Source organism: Spermophilus citellus, assembly GCF_964194105.1.
Source record: "Spermophilus citellus genome assembly, chromosome: 7".
NCBI lineage: Eukaryota > Metazoa > Chordata > Mammalia > Rodentia > Sciuridae > Spermophilus > Spermophilus citellus.
In genome coordinates, this window is record NC_138188.1 from 56,969,357 (window position 1) to 56,993,489 (window position 24,133).

A 24,133-nucleotide genomic window follows, 5' to 3' on the forward strand; every position below is an offset into this window, starting at 1 on the left:
GACTCCACCTTTTTCTTTGAAACCTCCCAAATGGTTACTTACTATCACTTTAGCATTAAGGTTTCAAATATGAATTTAGTAGGAACATAAACAGTTCATAGCAGGTTTTTATTTTCTTGTGATGTTTATTTATTCATTTATTTGGTGCTGGGATTTGAACCCAGGAGCAGTCTTTATTTTGAGACAAGAGCCTTGCCAAATTGTCCAGGCTGGCCTTGAACTTAAATTCCTCCTGCCTCAACTTCCTGAATAGCTAGGGTTTTAGGTGAGCACCATTGCACCCAGCCATGACTTGTTTTTTATTCTTAAATTCACATCCCAGAATTTACCAGTGAATAAGTACCCCTTCAAACTAGGTCTTGTGTCTTTTGGAAGGGTGCTTCAAAGTATTTCATCTTGTTCATGGATGCTGATACAAGGTAACTCTTCGGGTAGGTTTTGTATTTCTCTACTCAGGCCCTACCTGCAATCAGCTTGGCTTATTTTGCTTCATAAGGACCAATGTACTTTAGAAATAGGGCTGCCTCAGTTCAGTCATATGTGCTTTAGAAATTCTGAAATGGTTCATGAAAAGCAACAGGTGTAAAAGCTATTAATTCTCAGCTTATTCATTCTGTTGCATGTTGAAGTAACTTGACCAGTGGGGTGGTGAACTGTGTTGAGGAAAAGAAATCAGTCTAGATCCCTCTTTAAAGTAGTGTGATGAGAATATTCAATTTAGTTCTTAACTTCATATATGTTGAAAGAATTACCTTATTGCCTAAGGGAAAAATGATTCCAGATATCTTTGGACAAGACAAGATCTGTAGTTATTAGAAGTGTTTGAGCAGTCACTATTTTTCTTGTGTAGCTTTCAGTGCTGCTTGTATTGTTTCATCTGATGGAAGTTTTTTGTTGTTGTATTTGTTTTTTTCTCTAAGTTAACAGTATAGTGGTGCTTGTCATGCATTGTCTTCCTGACAATTTCCATAAATACAGGTCTTTTAACCTATACTGACAATATTGTGAATTACTTTAAGATGATATATGTATTAATAATTTTATGAAGTGCTAACCAAGTAATTTTGTATGATAAGGACATAAAAATATGTTTTGGAGTCTTGTTTCCTGCCACTTACTAACCATGTAACTTAAATAACACTTGTTTCCTCAATACTATCCCCTGTCCCCCCAGGGTTAGACAGACATTTATTTGTCAGGCTGACAGAAAACAGTTTACCTATAGACTAAAAGCAAATATGGCTTGGGATAAAATAATTGCAGGTAATGCATGCTTCCATCACAATCCTTCCTGTTAAAGATTGAAGTGGGAATTTCAGTTTTCAGAGAGGATATTTTCAGATATCCCTTCCTTGCCACTGGTTACATTGGGCCCATCTCAGAAAAAGCAAGTGGTGTATATTACAAGTTAACAAACAAATACTTCATTTTAAAAAAGAGTAGTGTTCACTACACAGTATTGCTAAAAATTTTAGCATAGTCAGTATGTGATCAAGTATAATTATTCAACAAATAGTATCGTCTTTTGAAGTTTATTATGATAGCTGTAGTAATAGATTGAGAAGAAAATCTTATGTTCTAGAAAATGTATGTGGTACAGAGGACTACAAAGACAAAAATTATCCATAATGCCACCACAGGAGATAATCACTGTTTAACATTTTGACATATTTCTTTTTCAATAGACCTTATTTTTTTTAACAGTTTTAGGTTTATAGGAAAATCAAGATGGTGTAAGTGTTCTCATATGCTTTATTCAGTTTCCCCTATTAACATCAGTATAATACTTTTGTTGTAATTTATCAGCCAATATTGATAAGTTATTATTAACTGAAGTCCATAATTTAATTAGAGTTCTATAGTTCTCACCTAATGGTTAGAACTTTTTTTTCTTTTCCAGAGTCTTATCCAGGGTACTATATTGAATTCTACTGTCGTATTTTCTTATGTTTCTCTTGATGATGGCAGTTTTTCCTTGTGATAACCTTGTGATTTTGAGGAGTACTGGTCAGATATTTTATTCCCCACTGTTGGAATATGCCTAATGCATTTCTCATGATAACACTGGGAGTACATGTTATTAGGAAGAGGCCTACAGAGGCAGAGTGTCATTTTCATGGTGTAATCAAGGGAACATATATAATCAAGATTTTTCATAGTTGATGTTGACCTTGATCAGTTGACTGAGGTAGTATTTGTCAGGCTTTTCCATTGAAGAGTTGCTCTTGTTTCCCACTTTCTTTTCTGTACACTTTGGAAGGAAGTCACTGTGTGTAGCCCATATACCTAAGAGGTAGTGAGTTATGTTAATCCCACTTTAACAGTAGGAAATCTTCATAAATTTTATTTGAAATTCTTCTTGGAAGATTAACTTATTCAATCATTTATAGCAGTATGGACTCATGGATACTTACTTTGTATTTTGAGTTATAATCTGATACTATTTGAATCATTCTAGTTTTGGCCATTGGGAACTCTTTATAAGTTCTATTCTGTGCTCTTATGACATTCTCCAACTGGAGAATGTTGTTAATGTATGTGTGTACATATGTGTGTGTGTGTGTGTGTGTGTGTGTGTGTGTGTGTGTGAGCTGAACATTTCCTTACATTCTGTTGCTACAAATTGCTGCAGACTCATCTTGTATATTTATTTCCCTATCCATTTTTCCAAGGTCTGGTTTCACTTACTGGAGAATGGTTTTAGAGACCATTATCTAGGTACTAGGTATGCTTGCTGCTACTGAGTATCATTTATTTCCTCTCAACTGACAGAGCAAAATTATGCTTTTTCACTAACCTGTGTATTTAAGTATATTTATAAATGCATCTATATGTAACCATTAGTATCTACATGAAAAATCTGAGTCCTTACTGATGTCTCCAAGTCAAAGTAATTACCAGATGGGTCAGTCTAGCTTTCTCCCTGTGTTTATCTGTAAAATCCCACTTCAATAGTAAAAAACCTGGTTCCTGTCTGTCATCCTTTTACTTACTTGCTCAATTTCACAGTACAAGTATAACAGTATAAGAATTGTTAACATATATCCTGTGGAAAAAAACTTTATTAACTTTATTAAGTAAAGTTTATGTGCTGGTTCTTTTTGCCTTTAGCCTCATAGACTGTATTCATTTCCAGAGTTTTTTAGGTCATCATCTTTCTCCGTCCCCTTCAGCAAGGTTGTTTGATACATTTATAATACAATTAGTCATGCCATTCTGAATTCTTTCCTGGATTCACCTGATGTTTTTATTTTATTTTGATACAAGGTCTCATACATTCAGTATGATCTCACCTCTGTGAGTTATGTGTAAGTAAATTGCAAATATATTGCATATATTGCAAATAAGTATATGAAAAAGATGCTCATGGTTTGTCATAAGAGAACTGCAAATTAAAACAACATCAGATTCAACCACATACCTTTCAGATTCATTAAAATTAAAAAACCGACAAAACCAAATGCTGATAAGAATACAGCAACAGGAACTATTGCAATGGAAATTCATAGTGGCATTAGCCACTTGGAAGACAGTTTGGCAATCTCTTCCAAAGTTAGACATAGTCTTACCATAAGACCCAGAAATCATGTTTTAGATATTTACCCAACTGATTTAAAAACTTATGTTCACAAAATAACTTACCCATGAATGTTTATAGCAACTTTATTCATAATCACCCAAAGCTGGAAGTAACCAAATGTTTTTGGTTGAATGGATAAACATAAATGGATAAACCATGGGATTTATTTAGAAGAATTCCATAAAAGGATTCATTTAAAAAGTTGTTATTGTTAAGATAGCAAAAGGGAAGAGGAAGATATTAAGTATGGGAAAAGAGAGTCCTTATCTTCCATGAGGTTATGAGATGGCAGCAAAGAACTAGCATTTTTCAGTTTTGGTAATCTAGAGGACTTTGGTGTTGGAAAATAAAGTTTTTTTAAAAATTTTATTTATTAGGAGTGTTCAGAGCTGTGAATATTCACAATAATATTCTTTGTCACTATATACTTGGGAATAAGTTGAAACATAATATGAATTAAGTGCAGACTTAGCAGTTTGAAGAATAAAACCATCCAATAGCCTCTAATTTTCGACTCTAATCACCAATGGCCTATACTTTTCCCCATGGTTCTATGATTTGAGAATTTCCAGTTTTAGCAAGAATAAGAGAAATATATTTTTTATTTTTATTTTTTAAAGAAATTTTAAGTAGGTGATATGGCTTGTCTTATTAGTTCTTTTAGTATTTCAAAATGCTTTATGATGAGAGACTGTCAAACATGGACAATAATAGGTCAGGTAATATCTTCACCTGACTTGGCATTCCCCTCTAATTAAACCATGGAAGTTTAGCAGCACATCTGTAGTGTGACATAGGACAACTTATTTAATTTTATCCTGTGTAAACGAATGAATTTGTCAAGAAAGAAAGGAAACTGGTCATGTCACTTGATTTTATAACAAGTTTTCACATTTTTCTTTTCCTAAGAAATGAAGATATAAATAAACAAATTTTCTTAAAAATCGAAAGCCCAAGCCAGGTGTAGTGGTGCTTGTGTGTAATCCCAGTGGCTCGGGAGGCTGAAGCTGAGGCAGGAGGATCTCGAGTTCAAAGCCAGCCTTAGCAATTTAGCAAGGTCCTAAATAACTCAGTGAGAGCTTGTCTCTAAATAAAATATAAAAAAGGAGCTGGGATGTGGCTTAATGTTTAAGTGCCCCAGGGTTCAATCCTCAGTACCAATAAATAAATAAATTAAATAAACAAACAAACAAATAAATAAAAGCAAAAGCCTACAAACATTATTTAGCTGTCTTTCCCATATTGTAACATTTCTTCAACATGGCACAATGTAGAAGTGTAATTTTACTCACATTATGTGTGAAAGGAAGTTTAAAATACTGTTAAATACATAGACTCAGGAACCAGAAGTCTTGGGTTCAAATCCTAATTCCTACTTGATAGCTGTTTCCCTTTGGAAAGTGTTTCCTTTCTATGTGACTCAATCACACTTGCAAAGTAGAAATTCCATTGTTTAAAATTGTGAAGTCCAATTATTGTGAAATTAATAACACAGCTTTATTTTTCAGATGGTCTGACAAAAAGGGGCCAGAAATACAAAAAGGAAGATCAGAGGGACTGGAGCAATTATAAAATAAGATGTAGCAGTGCTCCTCACATATCAGAAGCTGCATATCCCTTGAATCAACTTACTACTGTGATATTAACAGCACTGTTAGAATCGGGCCTAGACTTGCTGAGGGGGTGTCATTTAGTCAAAGAGTGCTGCCTCTATCCCAGCTCCTCCATTCCCATATCAATTCACACATTGGGAGTTAGGAACCTTTCTCTTTTAGCCTTCTCAATCCCTTCAGCATCTAATAGGAAGCTACTTGCCAAAAGACCCTGAAAATGTAGTTTGATGTCTTCCAGCTCCAGATGTTCAGAAGAGTATATAGCAGGGTAGGCAGGCTGAAAAGCCACAGATAAATAACCTGTGCAAAGACTTCGTACATATGCACATAATCTTATTTTTTTGTAATTTGCAGCTATCTCTAGGAAGAAGAACTTGGGCTGGTGTACAGCAGTGGGGGGATATATTTTTTATTCTTTGCCATTTGGGGTTTGTTTTTAAGGTATTTAGATCACAAAATTGTACTCATTTCACAGTACACATTTTGGTTCATGCAAATTATGCCCCTTTCTTTCTTCCATCGTCACCCATGCCATGGGTGTCTTGCTCCCATATTTTATCTGCATTGAAATTCTTAAAAGATATATAATGTCATTCATAAGTTATATTTAATGCTGTTATACTAAAACTTTTTTTTTCACTTAACATTAGTGTTTGAGATGGATCTATGATACTATTTATAAATTTAGGTCTGTATATTTTGCTGCCTGGTATTCTGCCATATGCATATAACTACATTTTCTCTATTTTCCTATTGTTGGTATCTGAGTTGCCTGTACCTGTCTTGCATGTAAGCTGCAACAAACAGTCTAATCCCTGTTTTCTTGTGGATCTGTCCAGAGTCTTTGGGATGTATATACCCACTATGGTAGACAGCCTCTGAAACAGCTCTCTCGGTTCCCATTTCCTAATATTCATGCTCTTGTTTAATTTTTATTTTATTTTAGGCTAGATCTAGTGATTCTTCTCTAACAAATTGAATGTGGCAAACGTGGTGATATGTCACTTACAAAATTAGTTTACAGGAACATTATGACTTCTGTCTTGCTTCCTATTTCTCATTCTCTGTTTTGAGAGCCCTTACTCTAGAGGAAACAAGCTGCCCTGTTGTGAACTGCCCTATGAAGGGATCCATGTGGCAAGTAACTGATATCTGTAGCTGATATTCAGCAAGGCCCTAAGACCTGCCAGCAGCCAAGTAAGCAAGCTTGGAAATGGATCTTCTGAGGACTTTGAAAAGGTTCACTGACCCTTGAGATGACTACAGCCCCAGCTGACCCTCGATTGCAGTCTTCTGATGCACAGATAGTAAGGTAAGTCACATCGGGATGACTGACCCACAGAAACTTTGCATTTGTTGTTTTTACACACTAAATCTTAGGGTACTCTGTTACATAGAAATAGATAATTAGTATACTGATGAATGTGATTGCTATTTGTAAGATATGTGTATATTGAACCAAGAACTACCAGATACCTTTCCTGCCATCAGTTCATGAGGATTTCTATTTTCTTACTCTTTTCATTAATGCCAAAACTCCCCCGCCCCTAATTTTTGCCAACTTGGTATATGTAAAGCAATATATAAAGCATACTTTGTTTATTTGGTTACATGCTGAGTATCCTTTCATATCACTTGCTAGTTATTTGGGATTTTCTTTCTGATACATATTTATTATTTAATCTTTCTTGAATTTTCCTGTCTTTCTTGTTAATTTGAAGAAATTTCTTATATAAATAGTCCTTATTGAATTAAGACATTGAAAATATCCCATCTAATAAATATGCATATAATAGCTTCTGTTAAACAGAAATATTTCATTGTGATGGTTTTAACCATAAATTCTTTTCCCTAAGGTTTGTGCTTCTCTAAGCCTTGTTAGGCAGAACCACCAAACTTTTCAAATAAAGTTCTTTGCATTAAAAACTTTTGAATGAATTGAGATGTATTTAAAAAATATAGACAAACTGATTATCTACTATTGCCTATATCACTTGAATTTTCTTTGCAATACCAATGTCAATTATTATTATTTTTTATTGCAAATAATGTGGTAACTGTTAACACATTCATAAATCCAGATAAAAGGTATGGAATCAGAAGAACCTAATAAGGGTGAATTGATGCTTCAGTCTCAAAATTACAGAAATGGTAATAATAACAAAGCATGTTGCAAAATAATTTTTAAAAAATGTGGTTTTCTACCTTCCCTAGGGTGAAGGGGAAAAGCCCCAAATCCTTTTAATAATTTTAATTAAAATGGCCACCAGATGGCACCAATGCCTGGTAAGTACTTATAAAAAACAGAAGCATTATTCTCACATTTATCTTAAAATCTGGTAAAGTATAAATGTATTGACAATGTAATTAAGGAGATAATACTTGCCCCTCCATGGTAAATTAGCCTTGAAGAAATCCCCTATGAGGCTTTAGGTTGGGTGAAATGTATATCCTTTGTGGTTCTGTAGTGAATAGTACTTACTGATTCCTCTGTAATTATTACTTGTGATTATTTTTTTCATCTGAGGTAGAGATCAGGACATTTTCACTTGTACTAAACTATGAATAGTGTGGCTTTTACGTATTTTTCTAGTGATCTCTGGGTTATGACTTAAAGTAAATCTAAAATGTAGACTTGCCAATTTAAACAGGCCTTTCAATGTTTATAACACCTATATATTGGGGGAAATAATGGAAATGAACATTTTAGTGCTTTAATTTCATGTATTGAATTGATAATCAAAAAAATAGCCAATATTGTCTATTTCATTTACTGGACTGAACTACAAAACTCATTTCTTTTTGGAAAGGGCCACAGAGACACTTAGGGATCTTAAAAAGTACATTTATTTATGAATTAATATGTCCAAGGACCATAAAACTGAATTCAAAGCAACCACCTGAACTCCAAATATGAGGTTTTTAAAAAACCATGTATCCTGAATGGCACTAATGGGGCACAGGCTCTGACTGTGATATTTGATTATCCTCCAAAGGTTTCTATTGGCTCTTTTTCTCTCATCTTCTTAGAAGTGGCATTTTCCCTGTGTTATTGGAACAATGAGAGGCACAGCCCAGTATTAGGCTTTCCCTCCTTGGAAAACATATCTCTAGAAACTGCTGTTCACTTGCAGCTGTAACTAGCAAGATTTTACTATTGAATATATATATATATATATATATATATATATATATATATATATATATATCTCCTCACCCCCAGTACTGAGGTTTGAACCCAGGGGCCCTCTACTACTAAGCTACATTCCTAGCCCTTTTTAAAATTTTTTTTATTATTTTAAAAAAATTATTTATTCATTTATTTAGTACTTGGAATTAAACCCAGGGACCCTTAACTACTGAACCACACCTGTAGCCCTTTTTATATTTTATTTAGAGACAGGGTCTTGCTAAATTGCTCAAGGCCTTGCTAAATTGCTGAGGCTGGCTTTGAACTAACAATCCTCCTGCCTCAGCCTCCCTAAATCTCTGGGATTACAGGGTTGTGCCACCAAGCTTGGCCCCCTTTTATTTATTTAGTTTTTTATTTTGAAATTGCTCAGGCCCCAGGCTGCCCTCAAACTGGGAGCTTCCTGTCTCTGCCTTTCAAGATGCTACGAAGGCAGGCATGTACCACCACACTTGGTTTATTAAATACGATTTTAAAAATAATCAATACCCACATTTCCTTGAATGTGATTAGTGAAGCCATAGCCCTTCAAGAAAGTACTTGGAGAAAAAAAGTGTTCTGTCCTTGTTTTTAATTCCCAGCTTACTTTATCATATTAAAGACTCTCTTGAAGCCCTGCAGTAGTGGTTTCCAATGAATGGTACTACTCCCGGGGGATGATTTGTGAATTGATAGGAGTGTTTTTGTTATCTCATTGATTGGCCCTGGAACTGTGGGTGGACACTACAGTCCCATGAAATTAAGAGTTATCCTTCACCCTCTGGGACTTTTGCTTGTCCTGATAGTCTTATGGCTGTATATAATTAAGATTATTACCTAACTTTGTTTACATATAAACACAGAGTAGTTGAGATTTTATAACAGACACTGAATGTTTATGAATGTAATGATTATATAAACCAAGAGAAGACTGTATTTTGTTTTACTTTGAACTTTACCAAGAATTATTCACTATTTTCAAAGGGTATAGCACCAGCAATTTCACCAGTTGTACTTGAGTTGCTGACAGAGCATAACCAGGTAGCCTGTGTTTGTAGATGTCAAGTTGGAGATGATTCTTCTTTTTTAAAATTTTTATTTCTTACATACATGACAATAGTGGAATGCATTGCAATCATAATTATCCATTCACAGCACAATTTTTCATAACTCCATATATAAAGTATGGTCATGCCAAATTATGCCATTATACATGAGCTCTCTTATTTTTTTTTGCATTACAATTCTTAATACACCTTTATACCACAATTTATCATATTTCTGTTTGTACATACCGTATGTTGACTCCAAATTCACATCTTCATACATGTATTTTGTATAATGATGATGGTCTCCTTCCACCATCCATGCTATTCCCCTTCTCCCTTCTTTTCCCTCCCACCCCTATTTCCATTACCTCCTGGAGACGATTCTTCATATAGAAAGAAACACCTGACCACTTTTCTATTTTGGTTTAGTTATACTCACACATTTATATATTGTTTTGGGATTTTTGGAGATTATGTTTATGTAGGACATACTTATGAATTTTGTTTCAGGATGATAAAGGAGATGTTAGAAAGATACATGTTTACTGAAAGGATTCTTTGGGTCTGTTAGGTCTGTGAACTATTATCCTAAGTAAAGAAATCTGGAAGAATTTTCTTATTCCAGCTAAATTTATTTGATAATAGAACATTTTTGTTTGATGCCTCTTGCCAAGCTTCCTTAAGTGATTTGCTGAGGTTTTCATTTGTCCTTCTAATTTGAGTGTACATTTATAACTTATCCATCATGTGTATTTTCAAGCTTGTATTAGTAAACAGAGATCAGAGCTGGAACTCAGACAAGACAGAACTACAAGAGGAGCTCAGAGTGGGGAAAGGTGACCCATATCTTATCTTAAGGCAGTGGTGAGCATGTGGGGGAACAGAAGTGAAGTGCAGTGAGACCAGCCTGTAAATGGAGGTAAGATCCTACCAGAGGTGGCATTGTGTTCTCATATCTTGTGCTTGCAAGAGAGGATTTCAAGCAAGACTGGAGACTTAGTAAAAGCATAGCAATGTTTATTAGAAGGAGAAGAAGGGGGAAAAGATACTGTCAAAATAGGGAGAGACAACTCACTTTTTTGTGAGCTCATTTTTATTGGGGTAGGAGGGAACTTTTAACAATAGGATTACATAAGATTTCAGTCATTTTGGTTTGTGTAAAGGTCACAAAGGCCCTCTTTCATCTGGGTCCTGCCTGGATCAGGGTAACCTGTGTTTTTTCTGTTTATATTTTGGACATGTATTCCTCAACTTTGGGTGGGAAGAATAACCTTGGAAATAGTAAGGATTGTAACACATTATTATCTTTTTAGACCAAAACTGGGTCACAATGGCCATTTGTGAGCTGCTTCAAAGAAAGACATGCTGAAGGTTAACAGGTGGGTTCAGTCTGTAGAATCAAGCCTTTAACTCCATGTTCCCACCACTATGACTCCCTGCTTGCTCATGGTTGAGCCCTGTGTACTCTCCATACAAACAGATTAAGGACTTCACTTCCATGTTTCCTGATTCTTTAAAGGAATATCTGGATTTTTAAAAAAAAGTTTCTGTTGTGATGAATTATTCCTCAGTTGCGATGAATTATTCCTATGGTCATCCATATTGTGATTTTGGACACTTATAAGCCTGATAGAAAGATAGTTTACTTTATATTCCTCTTACCACATGCCAAAGATAAAAGCATCATAAAGAAAAAAGAAAGATAGGATGATTTGTTTTGAACATTCCACCAAACATTTTCATAAAGGATATAGTAGGTATTAAGAGGTTAGATGTTTTGAGGGTTAAACAGTCCACTACAGGAATTTGTCACCAAAGAAACTCAGAGAGAAGCACTTGACAAATTATATGTGGAGATGGCTAAACAAAATCAGTGTATTATAAAACTTTTCCTGTTGGCAACACTTGACCAAGATTAGGAAATCACAAAGTTGGGAATCAGCCTTCTTGTGCTCCTGCTTTGCTGTGAAACCTGGGAATGTAGTTAACCTCTGTTGATGTCTTACGTACCTCATCAGATTTAATAAACATCGTGACAAAAGGGGGTGGGTATCTTAAAGATGGAAATTTATTCACCATCTATGTCACAGCCCTATCCCATGCTTGAAACCATGGGTAAGTCTGTGCTCAGGCCACAAATGAATAAAAGTAACAGGTCTATAGAATACCAAGAGGAACTAAAATTCAGCCTTCTGAATGCCTAATTTAAAAATCCTTGGACTGAGGTGTAGCTCAGTGGTAGACCACTTGCCTAGCATGTATGAGGCCTGGGTTTTATCCCTGGTATTGAGGGAAAGCACTCACTTATCATGGAAATATTCCTGGTTTCTCATATTTGAACATGGGAAAGCCCCAAACTCCTCAAACCCTATTGTTTGGCAAAGAAGTAGATACAGAAACATCTGTTGTAGACACAAGGGGGGCATTTCATCACATCTGTAATGATGCAGGTAGACTGGCCGTGAGACTGGGTGAATTTCCCAGCTCCACCTGGGGCTTGACTCACCCAGTCTGCCTGCGACAACCTGTCTGTGGCATGTTTTGTTTTGCTAGATGGCCTCTCACTGGTTGAAAAGATGACTCCTCACTACTGAGACCTGTGTAGGCCTGCATATTGGCTTACTAAATGGAAGCTTTGCCTACTCTGGGGTCTTTCCTCACAATATGCATATTCTGAGTTAAATGCATTTCACACTGATGCTTGTGTTAGGAAGCATGAAGTAAGTCAATAACTGGCTTTCTTGTCTTTGTTTTACTACAGGAGAGAGCTATTTTATTTGGACTGTATTAAAAATTGACAGTACCTCATTAATATGCATAATTGTTATGTTTTTACCTGTTTAATTTTTTTTAAAAAGAGGTAATAGTAATGATTGATTCCAGAAATGCTTTATTCTGCATTTTGGCTGTTTCTTCTAGCTGTGCCCCTGCAGTAGTGACTATTAATCACTAATTCTAAACTCACATGAAGAGTATCAAACAATACCTATCACCAGAAATCTCAATGGAATTACCTTTGTCACCACTTCAGACTTTCTGTCTTTTCTGAATTGTTACCATAGGGTTGAAGTGTCTAGAAAACTTACTGGTTCACCTTTTGAGTGATTGACATACCTTTACAGGTATTTTGAGGACACCTTGTAGATAGCTGTAAAGTGGTAAGTTTGTTGACTGGATTCATTCATTCATTCAACACGTTTATTAGGTATCTACTTTATCATGCTCTGTTTTAGCTATTGGAGATAGAGCAGTGAATAAAATAGAAGTTTTCTCTAATTTAACTGAAGAAAATAGTCAAAAACAAAGGAAATGGAGCAATTGGTTATTTGAGCATAAGAAATACATGGAAAAAATTAAGTCAAGGCAGAGGATGTTGGCTGCTACTTTGGGAAGGCAAGTAGGAAAACATTTCAATTACACATATTGTTGTATGGGAAGGCCATACTGAAAAAGTGGAGTGAGAGGAAAGGCTTGATGAAAGGGAAGGAGTGAGCTTGTGTATCATGGAGAAAGATGTGATGCAGAGGGAGAAGTAGATACAGAGGCCCTGAGGGAGGAGGTGCTTAGTGTGTTGTAAACATGTAGTGCATACTTCCTATATTCCAAGCACTGCCATAAAAACTTTACCTCCATTAGCTCATTTAATCTTCCATGCATTCTTCATTACCCATTCACAAATGAAGAAATTGAGGATGAGACAGGTTGCATAACTTGTAGAACCCAAGCAGCCTGACTCAAGTCTACTTAACCTCTCTACTCAGCTGCCTATGTCTAATCCCTTGGAGATGTGGAAGGCATTACTCATCCTATTGCACTGTGACACTTTGCTTTCAGGAGAAAATACTTTTCTGATTTTCACATTGACATGAGTTGTGCTTGTCTCGAGTAGCTGGTTCACTTTCAAACTTATAAACACTGTGACCTGTGACAATGATCACTGATCATGGTTTTTTGTTAGCTATTAAATATTTAAAGACCCAATCATTTTGTTTTCTTTCTTACTTCATGTTTTTGTGTTTTATATACTATTATAACTACCTTAGATAATTTTGGAAATAAAAGAAATTACTAAATACTTAGTTTAGGGTTGGGAAGCAAGCTGCTCTGGCTCTAGGAAAATCCACCTTCCAGCTGGCCTGGCAGGACAAGGATTCTCATTTTCTCCATTTCCTCAGCCACAGCTCTTCTCCCTTGCTCATATGTTTCCTTCTGGAGCTGTGGGGAGAGGAGAGAGGTAGGCTTTCTCTTGAAACCCCAGCCCTGGTAACTGTAAGTCCATATGACCATGTAGCACAGAGTTAAGAACATGGATTGAGACCCAACAAACTGTTCATGCCTTGAACACCATTTCCTAGCTGGGGTCCAAGTCCTCAGCTGCTTCTTGTGTTAAATAAAGATCAAAAATAATATGTACCTCTTGGAGTCATGAAGGTTAAGTAGGACAATATTCACATGTAAAGTGAAGCACATAGCTGATGCACATAAACACTACAGAAATCTTAGTTATTGTTACTATTTACCATTCTTAAAAACAAACAAACAAACAAACACTGGGCTTGGCTGAGATTTGGCCATTCAAATGCCTGTGGGGTCTCTCTGTGGTACTGACCCCTCACACTTTGGCTCCCTATGTGGGTATGGCCTATTGGAAATAATATTAATAGTAAATAAAGCCAACAGCCAAGGAAAGGCTCCAAATTTCTAAAAGATTCTGTATGATCAGTGATGAGGCTTCACAGAGACATCCTGGAAGAGAACAGGGAGGAGGGAGCTGCTTCAGGCTCTACTTAGGCTTTATCAGCTGATCCCCTTCCCACAATGCTTTGCTTTTCAGTTGCTTGGGAATAGTCAGCTTCTCAGGAGATTTCTCAACTCCTCAACTTCTCAGCATGTCTTTTTTCCTTTATTTTAGGATTGCTTCAAGTTCTGCAAGAAGAAAATGATCCAGCTAAGCTTTTTAAGATAGCATACAAGTTAGATAACTTTTTTTTTTTTTCACTCTATTAATATGGTAAGTCACTGACCTTCATGGAGAGAGGTGGTGCTGGGAAGCATGTGGGTTCCAGGCGGATGGAACCTTGTTCAAGGCCAAAACTCCTCATCTGCCATCACAGGGAAGATTGAGGAGCATGATGTGTGGGAAGGCTCCTAGCTTTCAGTGATGTTAATCTGATTCTTGGAAGCCTTTTCTTCAGTTATTTTACTTTCTGCCACATCATTAGAATTGCTGAATTATTCAGGATTTTTATAACTAGTTTGTAGATTAGCAAAGTCCTCTGCTAATGGCTTTCTCTCCTGCTGACTTTTTAAAAATTGCAATAAAACTGCCTATCAGCCTGTCAGTTATGAGAAATAGCAGATGATCCAACATCAATATTGCTGAATGCCTTCATAAAATGGTTTTATAAAAATGACTTTGAAACTACATTTGAAACTTTACTTTTTAAGATGTTTATCTATGGGTGGATTATATCAACTGATAGTTTTATCATTTTTAAGGTTGATTTTTGGTGATCGTGAGATTATCACAAAAATGTGATAAAAAATAAAATAATAAGAATAAAATCATTCATAATCCTACTAACCAGAAATAATCATTAGTAACTTTTAATTTATTCCCTCTTGATATGTATAGTTCTTTATGACTTTTTCTATCTAAAAGTATATTATAAGCATTTACTTATATTACATTGAAATTCTTTTCATAATGGATGTACTGGAATCTACATAATCATCTTCCTAATTTAGACATTAAGATTCTTCTAATATCCACAGGAAATATTTTTTGTAAGCCTTTGTCTGCATTTCTGATCAGTGCCTAAGGATAAATTCCTAAAAGTTAAATTATTGGATCAACCTCATGCATTCATTGCTGTGTAACAAACCACTTTAAAACTTTCTGACACTTATTAATATTAAATATTGGCATTTTAAAAACTCTCTACTTATTTACTGGTAGGTAAAATATGAGATCTCATTGTCTTACTTTGAATTTGCTTATTAGTGAACTTGCCTATGCTTGATAGAGTTCATATATCTATGTGAATTGTCTATTCATTTTGGGGACTAATTTGTTCATGCTAAACGACCTTATAGAATTACATGAGTTATTTATGAATTACTTTAAGAGAATGTGCCATATTTGTTATATACATTCCCTTTCATTTTCGTCTCCTTTTCTCTCATTCATTTTGTGTGTGTTTGCATATTGGGAATTTAAACTCAGAGCCTTGAGCATGCTAAGCTTGTTTTTTTTTCCATTTTTTTTGGTTAAAAATAGAAAAACTTTCCTCCGGAGAAAAAAATTGACCCAATTATTTCCTTTTAAATTCACATGATTTTCATAAGAGAGTTGACTGCCATACATTGGCTCAAAATAATAATATACGTTATATATTGTAATAAACATTCAAGTCAATTTTTTAGTTTCACTCATCTAACACATCAACAGAAATCCAGAAAATAGTATGCTTTATTAATTACCTTCATTTTGCAGGGACTGAACACGAAAGAGTTTATCAGAACAGAGTATAGAAACAAAACTGTCATCATCTTCCATTTTCTTTTTGTACATTAGCTATCTGTTGGGCAAGTCTCAACTTTTCTGAAGCTCAGCCTTCTTAACTGTAAAATGAAGCAAACCAGCGACTCAGGAGACTGTCAGGAGGATCACAAGTTCAAAGCCAGCCTCAGCAACTTAGTGAGACCTTGTCTCTACCTAAAAGGGATGGGGGGATGTGGTTCAGTGTTTAAGCACCTCTAGGTCAATACCTGGTACCAAAAGTAAAATGAAGGAAAAGCAGGGATGCTGTGGGGCTTCGAGAAGATGTTTGTGAGGGGCCCAGCATGTATTGGTATGAAGTAGGCAACTAAGTTCTTCTAGTGAATCTAGAAAGGCCTTATTTCCAGACTATGAGTATATGTTGTGGGAATGGCCTTCCAGGAAGAGCTTTGGGTAATGCAGATGCTGTCATCCAGCTCATCTCAGAGTGTCCCTTGCACACAGATTGTTGTTTCCACAAAATGTATTGCATAATGAAACAAATTGTGTGCTATTGTTCCAGGGGCACATTGCTCTGGAACAGTAAGGTCAATGCTAGAGCAAACATTTGTGGGGCTACACTCTTTGAGAATCACCCCCACGGAGCTTCCTAGAGAAATCTGGTGTCCAATCTTAATACTCTGAGAGTTTCCTGCCAGTATTTTGCCTAATGTGGCAGTGGATAGTTTTCACAGGACTTTCATGTATTTTGTATTCTCTTATCTTCACAGCCACCCTGGGAGACCAGCAGTTTTGGTACTAATTTGCTTTTCTGCATGAGTAAAGCCAAGGCTTGAATGGTTATGAATTGCCTAAAGTTTCCAAACTATTTAGTGGCAGGCTAGCACCACCACTGGCTCCTACAGTCTGTCCAGATTTTTTCTATAGGATTGTATGTTTCCTAAATTTCTGTGAAGAATGTGGCCACACATGGCCCTAAGAAAAGGAGACATGCAAGATAATTTGTTTTGCTTCCTGTCTTGCATTAAAAAGGGGTGGAAGAACTTAGTCATCACTATGCACTCTGGAGTCATCTGGAAGGATTGTCTACATTTGGATCCTTCCTCCATCACTGGTGAGTAGTATGCCCTTAAGCGAGTTCTTTATCCCCTCTGCCTCAGTTTATCATCTGTACAATAAGATAATATTAGTAGCTAACTCTTAGACATGGTGGGGAATTAAATGAGATCATCTATGTAAAGCACTAGCACAAGGCCTGGTACCCAAACACTACCTGTTTAGCCCGTGTCCTTACTTGGTGTGTTTTGAGAAACTGAAAAGCTTACCCACCTGCCTTCAAAATGTTCACTGGTTTCAGAAGGGCTTTGTCATTAGAGAATGGACTTCCATGGGAGAGGCCGTCCTTCTTAGGATTACCTACCACCACATCCCAGTTTATCAGATTAGACAGAACACAAGGCAAGTATTGATAGCTTTGAGATTAAAAAAAAAATCACACACTAACCACCTATAACACTGTGGTGTACTCCCTGCCTACCTTATATAACCTTTAGAAATTGGAATCATATTGTATAAAGGCTTTTTGTAATTTGCTTTCTTTTCTTGACATTTGCATTGTCTTTGCATCTTTTTAGTAGTTCTAAAGCACCTGCTTTCATGGTTGCATTAGATTCCATAGGAACTGTTATTTATTACAAATTTGGTATGTGGGAGTGTTTTATTTTCCTGTTATAAATAGCACCACAGCAAACGTGCTGTCATACAAACCTTTGAGATATTCTCTGATTATAGCCTTTAGAATGAATTCCTAGAGGTGGAATTACCAAATCAAGAGGGAATATTTGAAAAATATTGCTGAACTGCCTCCTAGAGCTTTTTTGTCAATTTATTACTCCCTCCAACAGTACATCAGTGATTAAATCATTCACAGCGTTCCACATTTTCTCTAATCAAAAATTTCCTTCTACTTTTCACTTTAAATATGGTTCTAGATAGAACTTTTGCTTTAGATCTGCCCTACTCAGTTCCAACCATTTATTTTATTGTTTTCTAAATGTCCTCCATGGATATTATCTCTAAGACTTACCATTATCTCTGGGAATGGCCTCCTCTTTTCTCATCTGAGTCATGTTATTAATTCAAGTCCCAACTAATCTGCTTGTCTTTCCTGGCTCTCTGGCAGACTACTCCACCCCTGAAATCCCTCACCACTATGCGTCCTCTGTCAGTCACGTGACCCTCATTACACATTGCCTTCTTTGTGAATTATCTTTTTATATATACCTGTGTTGTTTCCTGAAGAACTTGTATAGTACAGAATTATGCTTAAAAATTATTTGTATTGTTCACAACATAAACATGGCTTTAATATGTAACTATAATATAATATGTATATTCATGTATAATATATATAATAAAACTCTAATGAGAGATTGTAATGAGACCTTGAATCACCTTTTGGGTAACTAACCCTTCGGATCAAACCCTCTCCATTATTCTAGTCTCTGGTCAAAAACAGGTAACATTTTCAGACTCCTTCTAAACATCCAAGAGGCTTAGACTCCAACGTATTTGAACTTAAACCTCCAGTGTATTATGATTATCTAAAACATGATAGGGATTCTTTCCTACATGGCACTTAAGGTATAGCTGAATTCAATTTTAAATCATAAAATTGTTAAAAGAATAATCTGATAAGTGTCTAGAACCCAGGAATCAAGTCAATATGACAAAGGATACCAAAAGTAAATATCAGTTTTAAAAGATATTCAACCTGAATGATGCAGTAAATCTAGATGCTGTTAGTGATCAGAAATGATAGCTCTTTCCAGAAATGCTGACATTGAACAAATGTTCAATAAGCTACATTATATAAATAATAAGTAACTATATAATGTAAATATACCACATGAAACTAAAAATTCTGTAATTTCTTTTTTTTGAGAGAGAGAGAGAATTTTTTTAATATTTATTTTTTAGGTTTCGGTGGACTCAACATCTTTATTTTATTTTTATGTAGTGCTGAGGATCGAACCCAGTGCCCCGCGCATGCCAGGCGAGTGTATTACTGCTTGAGCCACAGCCCCAGCCCCCAAATTCTGTAATTTCATGTTGTCTTTAGATATAACAATTGCTTTTTCATCACTGGTCTTACATGATCTAATTAACATTCCTGGTGATCTTAGAAGACCAGGTACATGAGGAAGATAGTTTAAAATAACTTTTATAATATTTTAGAGTTTAGAGAGCACAGGTTACAGAATCCATCATCCTACCAGATCATGACCATGCTTTCAGATAGGCATTAAATGTATAAATAAATGATTGGAGACTGAGGGAGATGAAAAACTTGGTTTAAGTGACACAACCAGAAAGTAGGATCCTGGAGTCTCACAACTGGTTCTGTCCCCTTGTCTTCTGACACTTAGCTCATGCTTCCACTGCATAGTAGGAGTAGGTTTCAGGTTTGGAAGCCTTGCTCTGCTGCAGGGGACTTACACTTGCTCTTCTCTCTAGCTGGATTGTTCCTCTTGTTCTTGTCTCACTCCCTCACTTCCTTTACTTCTCTATGCAATTATTGCTTTGTTTGCGAGTTCCTCCCTGACTAGTACAATACTAATTACCACCTTCTCACACACACCAAGAATTTCCTCAGTTCCTTTTTTATTTTTGTTCCTCTTTTTATTTTCCTCAAAGCACTTATTAGTGTCTGATATTTTATATACTAACATACAAGCTCCAGAAAGATAGGAAATTTTGTTGTCATCCTGCTATATTCCATACTTAGAGCAGTGGCTGGTACCTAGTACACTCTCAGTAAATATTTATAGAGTGCATATAAGTCATGAACGAATCCATATGCTTTCAAGCTTGAATTTTCAGCAGCTCAATTGGTGTTTATGTCAGTGTAGTCTGAACTGCCTGATTTTGAACTCTGAATTCTTTATTCATTCATTCATGCATTCATTCATTCACCCTGCCTTGTTTTTCTTCAATTCTTCAATGTCAACTGAAACTTTATATATTCATATATATATATGTATGTATATATGCACATGCACATATGTGTGTATACATGTATACACACATACATTTACTTATTTATCATCCTCTTTCTAATATAAGCTCCAAGAAGGCAGAAATTTTTTATCTGTCTGTAAAGTGCTCTGTCTTCACATTGAGAACAGTGGTACCTGGCTTAAAATAAGAGTTTATGAAGTATCTCTTATAAAATAATTAATAAGTACACAAATTTTTTAAAAATGTTGAACACCTGCTATATGCCTGGCACCATCTTTGTCTTTAGTCTCCTTAGGAAGAAAAACAAATCAACAGAAAATTGCTGTACAGATAAGATTTTCCTTGGGAGGTGGGATGGGGAAGACTCCTGACCCAGCTGTGAAGGGTCAAGGAGAACTTTGCAGGTGAGATTATCTTGAGCCAAGCCTGAAGCATGACAGCATATGCAAAGGCATTGGGCTGAGTAAGAACAGGTCCAACAGTTGGAAGGGCAAACATCTAGAGATGATGGGACACTGGGACACAGGACTGGAGGAAAAAGGGCCATTGGAAGCTGGAAAGCCAAGGAGCTTAAATGTTGTGCTGGGCTGCTGGATTTTTTTCTGAGACTATTGGAGGATTCTTAGCAGGAATTTGACACGAGCAGATCCACTTTATCATTCCATGGCTAGTATTTGAGAGAAAGGATAAGGCAGCACAACTCAGTCCTTATATCAGATATACAAAGTCAGCAAATTTTAAGTTTGATATAACTAAGCTTCTCAGTTGGTTAAGCACAGGCATGAAATGAGGCTGTACTCCCCAATTAACCTCCAGTCTGTCTCGTGAAGAAATCCAATCACAAACCCAACCTTCAATAAAGGGAAGACTAAAATGCCCTGTGGCTCCATGGAGCCAGCTCTTGGTGAAGGTTGATTGAAATGCTTTCTCCCTGGTGTAAAAACAAAGTAAGTGAACTGTGAGAATCTAAACATCTTCATAAGCTGCCAATCCCCACTCTGACTCTAGAAAGTAAATAGGAAGAAAAAAACTCTCCTTTTCCTACTTCAGATATGCATACAATTTTAAATAATATAAATATTACATTTCTATTTGGATGAGATATTTTTAAAACAATAAGATGTGTAAACAGAAAACAAAAGTAATAAGAGGAATTAACTTTTACCAGCTCTTCAGTTTCTTGAGACCCTGTGCTAGTTGTATCCATACAGCCAACCCCATGAGTAGAATAGGGACAGAAATAGTATGGGGCCTGTGCAGGTATGTGGAGCCAGAGAATCTGTATCTCTGAAATAAAACTTCCAGCACAGTGAGAAAAAGCTCTGTGAGCATGTGTCGACTTACTCATCTCTACATGCAAAAAACACAAGGTTTACTCTATAACTACCATAATCAAGGCTGTGTGGTACCAAGTAGATTCACACAAATATGGCCAAGTAATTTTTTAAATTGGAGTGAAATTCACATAAAATTAAACATTTTAAAGTGAACAATTCAGTCACACTTTATGCATTCACAGTGTTGTACAATTACCATCTCTATCCAGTCCCAAACACTTTCATCACCCCAGGAAGAAATTCTACTTGTTCAGCAGTTGCTTCTCATTCCTCCCCTTCCCCTGTTCCTGCTAACCATAAACCTTTGCTCTGTCTCTATGCATTTACCTATTCTGGATATTCATATAAAAGAAATGGTACAATATATCACTTTTTTGACTGAATTCTTTCACTATGATTTACCTTTTAGCATATAGCATCTACCTTTTAGCATATATCATCTACCTTTTTAGTGTATATCAATACTTTTTTTCCTTTTTATGGTCAAATAATATTCCATGGTATGCATATACCACAATTTGTTTATCCATTCATCTGTCAATGACCATCTGGATTGCTTCTACCTTTTGGTGGTTGTGAACAGTATTATAAAGATATGTATAACTGTATTTTTTTGTATCTGTTTTAATTCTTGTTACTCTAGACTGTCCATCTAATTTTTGATAAAGAAGCAAAGCAGTTCAATGGAAAAAAGACAATCTTTTCTTTTTTTTTTTTTTGGAAGTAAGAATTTATTTTACATTCACTTAAAACATGTTTGCAATTTCATGTTTTCTTTTTTTTTTCTTTTTTTAATTGGTTGTTCAAAACATTACAAAGCTCTTGACATATCATGTTTCATACATTAGATTCAAGTTGGTTATGAACTCCCAATTTTACCCCAAATACAGATTGCAGAATCACATCGGTTACACATCCATATTTTTACATAATGCCCTTTTAGTAACTGTTGCATTCTGCTACCTTTCCTATCCTCTACTATCCCCCCTCCCCTCCCCTCCCATCTTCTCTCTCTACCCCATCTACTGTAATTCATTTCTCTCCTTGTTTATTTTCCCGTTCCCCTCACAACCTCTTATGTGAAATTTTGTATAACAATGGGGGTCTCCCTCCATTTCCATGCAATTTCCCTTTTCTCTCCCTTTCCCTCCCACCTCATGTCTCTGTTTAATGTTCATCTTTTCTTCCTGCTCTTCCTCCCTGCTCTGTTCTTAGTTGCTCTCATTATATCAAAGAAGACATTTGGTATTTGTTTTTTAGGGATTGGCTAGCTTCACTAAGCATAATCTGCTCTAGTGCCATCCATTTCCCTGCAAATTCCATGATTTTGTCATTTTTTAGTGCTGTGTAGTACTCCATTGTGTATAAATGCCACATTTTTTTTTATCCATTCATCTATTGAAGGGCATCTGGGTTGGTTCCACAGTCTAGCAATTGTGAATTGTGCTGCTATGAACATCCATGTGGCAGTATCCCTGTAGTATGCTCTTTTAAGGTCTTCAGGTAATAGTCCGAGAAGGGCAATAGCTGGGTCGAATGGTGGTTCCATTCCCAGCTTTCCCAAGAATCTCCATACTGCTTTCCAAATTGGCCACACCAGTTTGCAGCCCCACCAGCAGTGTGCAAGAGTACCCTTTTCCCCACATCCTCGCCAGCACTTGTTGTTGTTTGACTTCATAATGGCTGCCAATCTTACTAGAGTGAGATGGTATCTTAGGGTGGTTTTGATTTGCATTTCTCTGACTGCTAGAGATGGTGAGCATTTTTTCATGTACTTGTTGATTGATTGTATGTCCTCCTCTGAGAATTGTCTGTTCAGGTCTTTGGCCCAATTGTTGATTGGGTTATTTGTTTTCTTATTGTTTAATTTTTTGAGTTCTTTGTATACTCTGGATATTAGGGCTCTATCTGAAGTGTGAGGAGTAAAAATTTGTTCCCATGATGTAGGCTCCCTATTTACCTCTCTTATTGTTTCTCTTGCTGAGAAAAAACTTTTCAGTTTAAGTAAGTCCCATTTGTTGATTCTTGTTATTAACTCTTGTGCTATGGGTGTCCTATTAAGGAATTTGGAGCCCGTCCCCACAATATGTAGATCGGAGCCAACTTTTTCTTCTATCAGACGCAGAGTCTCTGATTTGATATCTAGCTCCTTGATCCACTTTGAGTTAACTTTTGTGCATGGCGAGAGGAGGGGATTGAGTTTCATTTTGTTGCATATGGATTTCCAGTTTTCCCCAGCACCATTTGTTGAAGATGCTATCCTTCCTCCATTGCATGCTTTTAGCTCCTTTATCAAATATAAGATAGTTGTAACTTTGTGGATTAGTCTCTGTGTCCTCTATTCTGTACCATTGGTCCACCCGCCTGTTTTGGTACCAGTACCATGCTGTCTTTGTTACTATTGCTCTGTAATATAGTTTGAAATCTGGTATCGCTATACCACCTGATTCACGCTTCCTGCTTAGAATTGCTTTTGCTATTCTGGGTCTTTTATTTTTCCATATGAATTTCATGATTGAAAAGACAATCTTTTCAACAAATGGTGCTGGAGCAATGGGGCACCCCCACTCAGAAAAATAAGCCATCCCTTAGCTCTGATACTTCATAACAAAATAAATTAAAAAAAATAAACATGGCTGTATAACCAATGTGATCCTGCAATCTGCACATGTGGAAAAATAAGATTACATACCCCATTTGAATCAAATGTATGATATGTCAAGATCATTGTAATGTTTTGAGCAACTAATAAAAAATTTTTTAAAAAAAGATCGGAAAATAGATCATAGATTTAAATGTAAGATGTAAAACTATAAAATCTTCCAGAAGAAAACATGGTGGAAAATCATTTAGAAACAGGGCT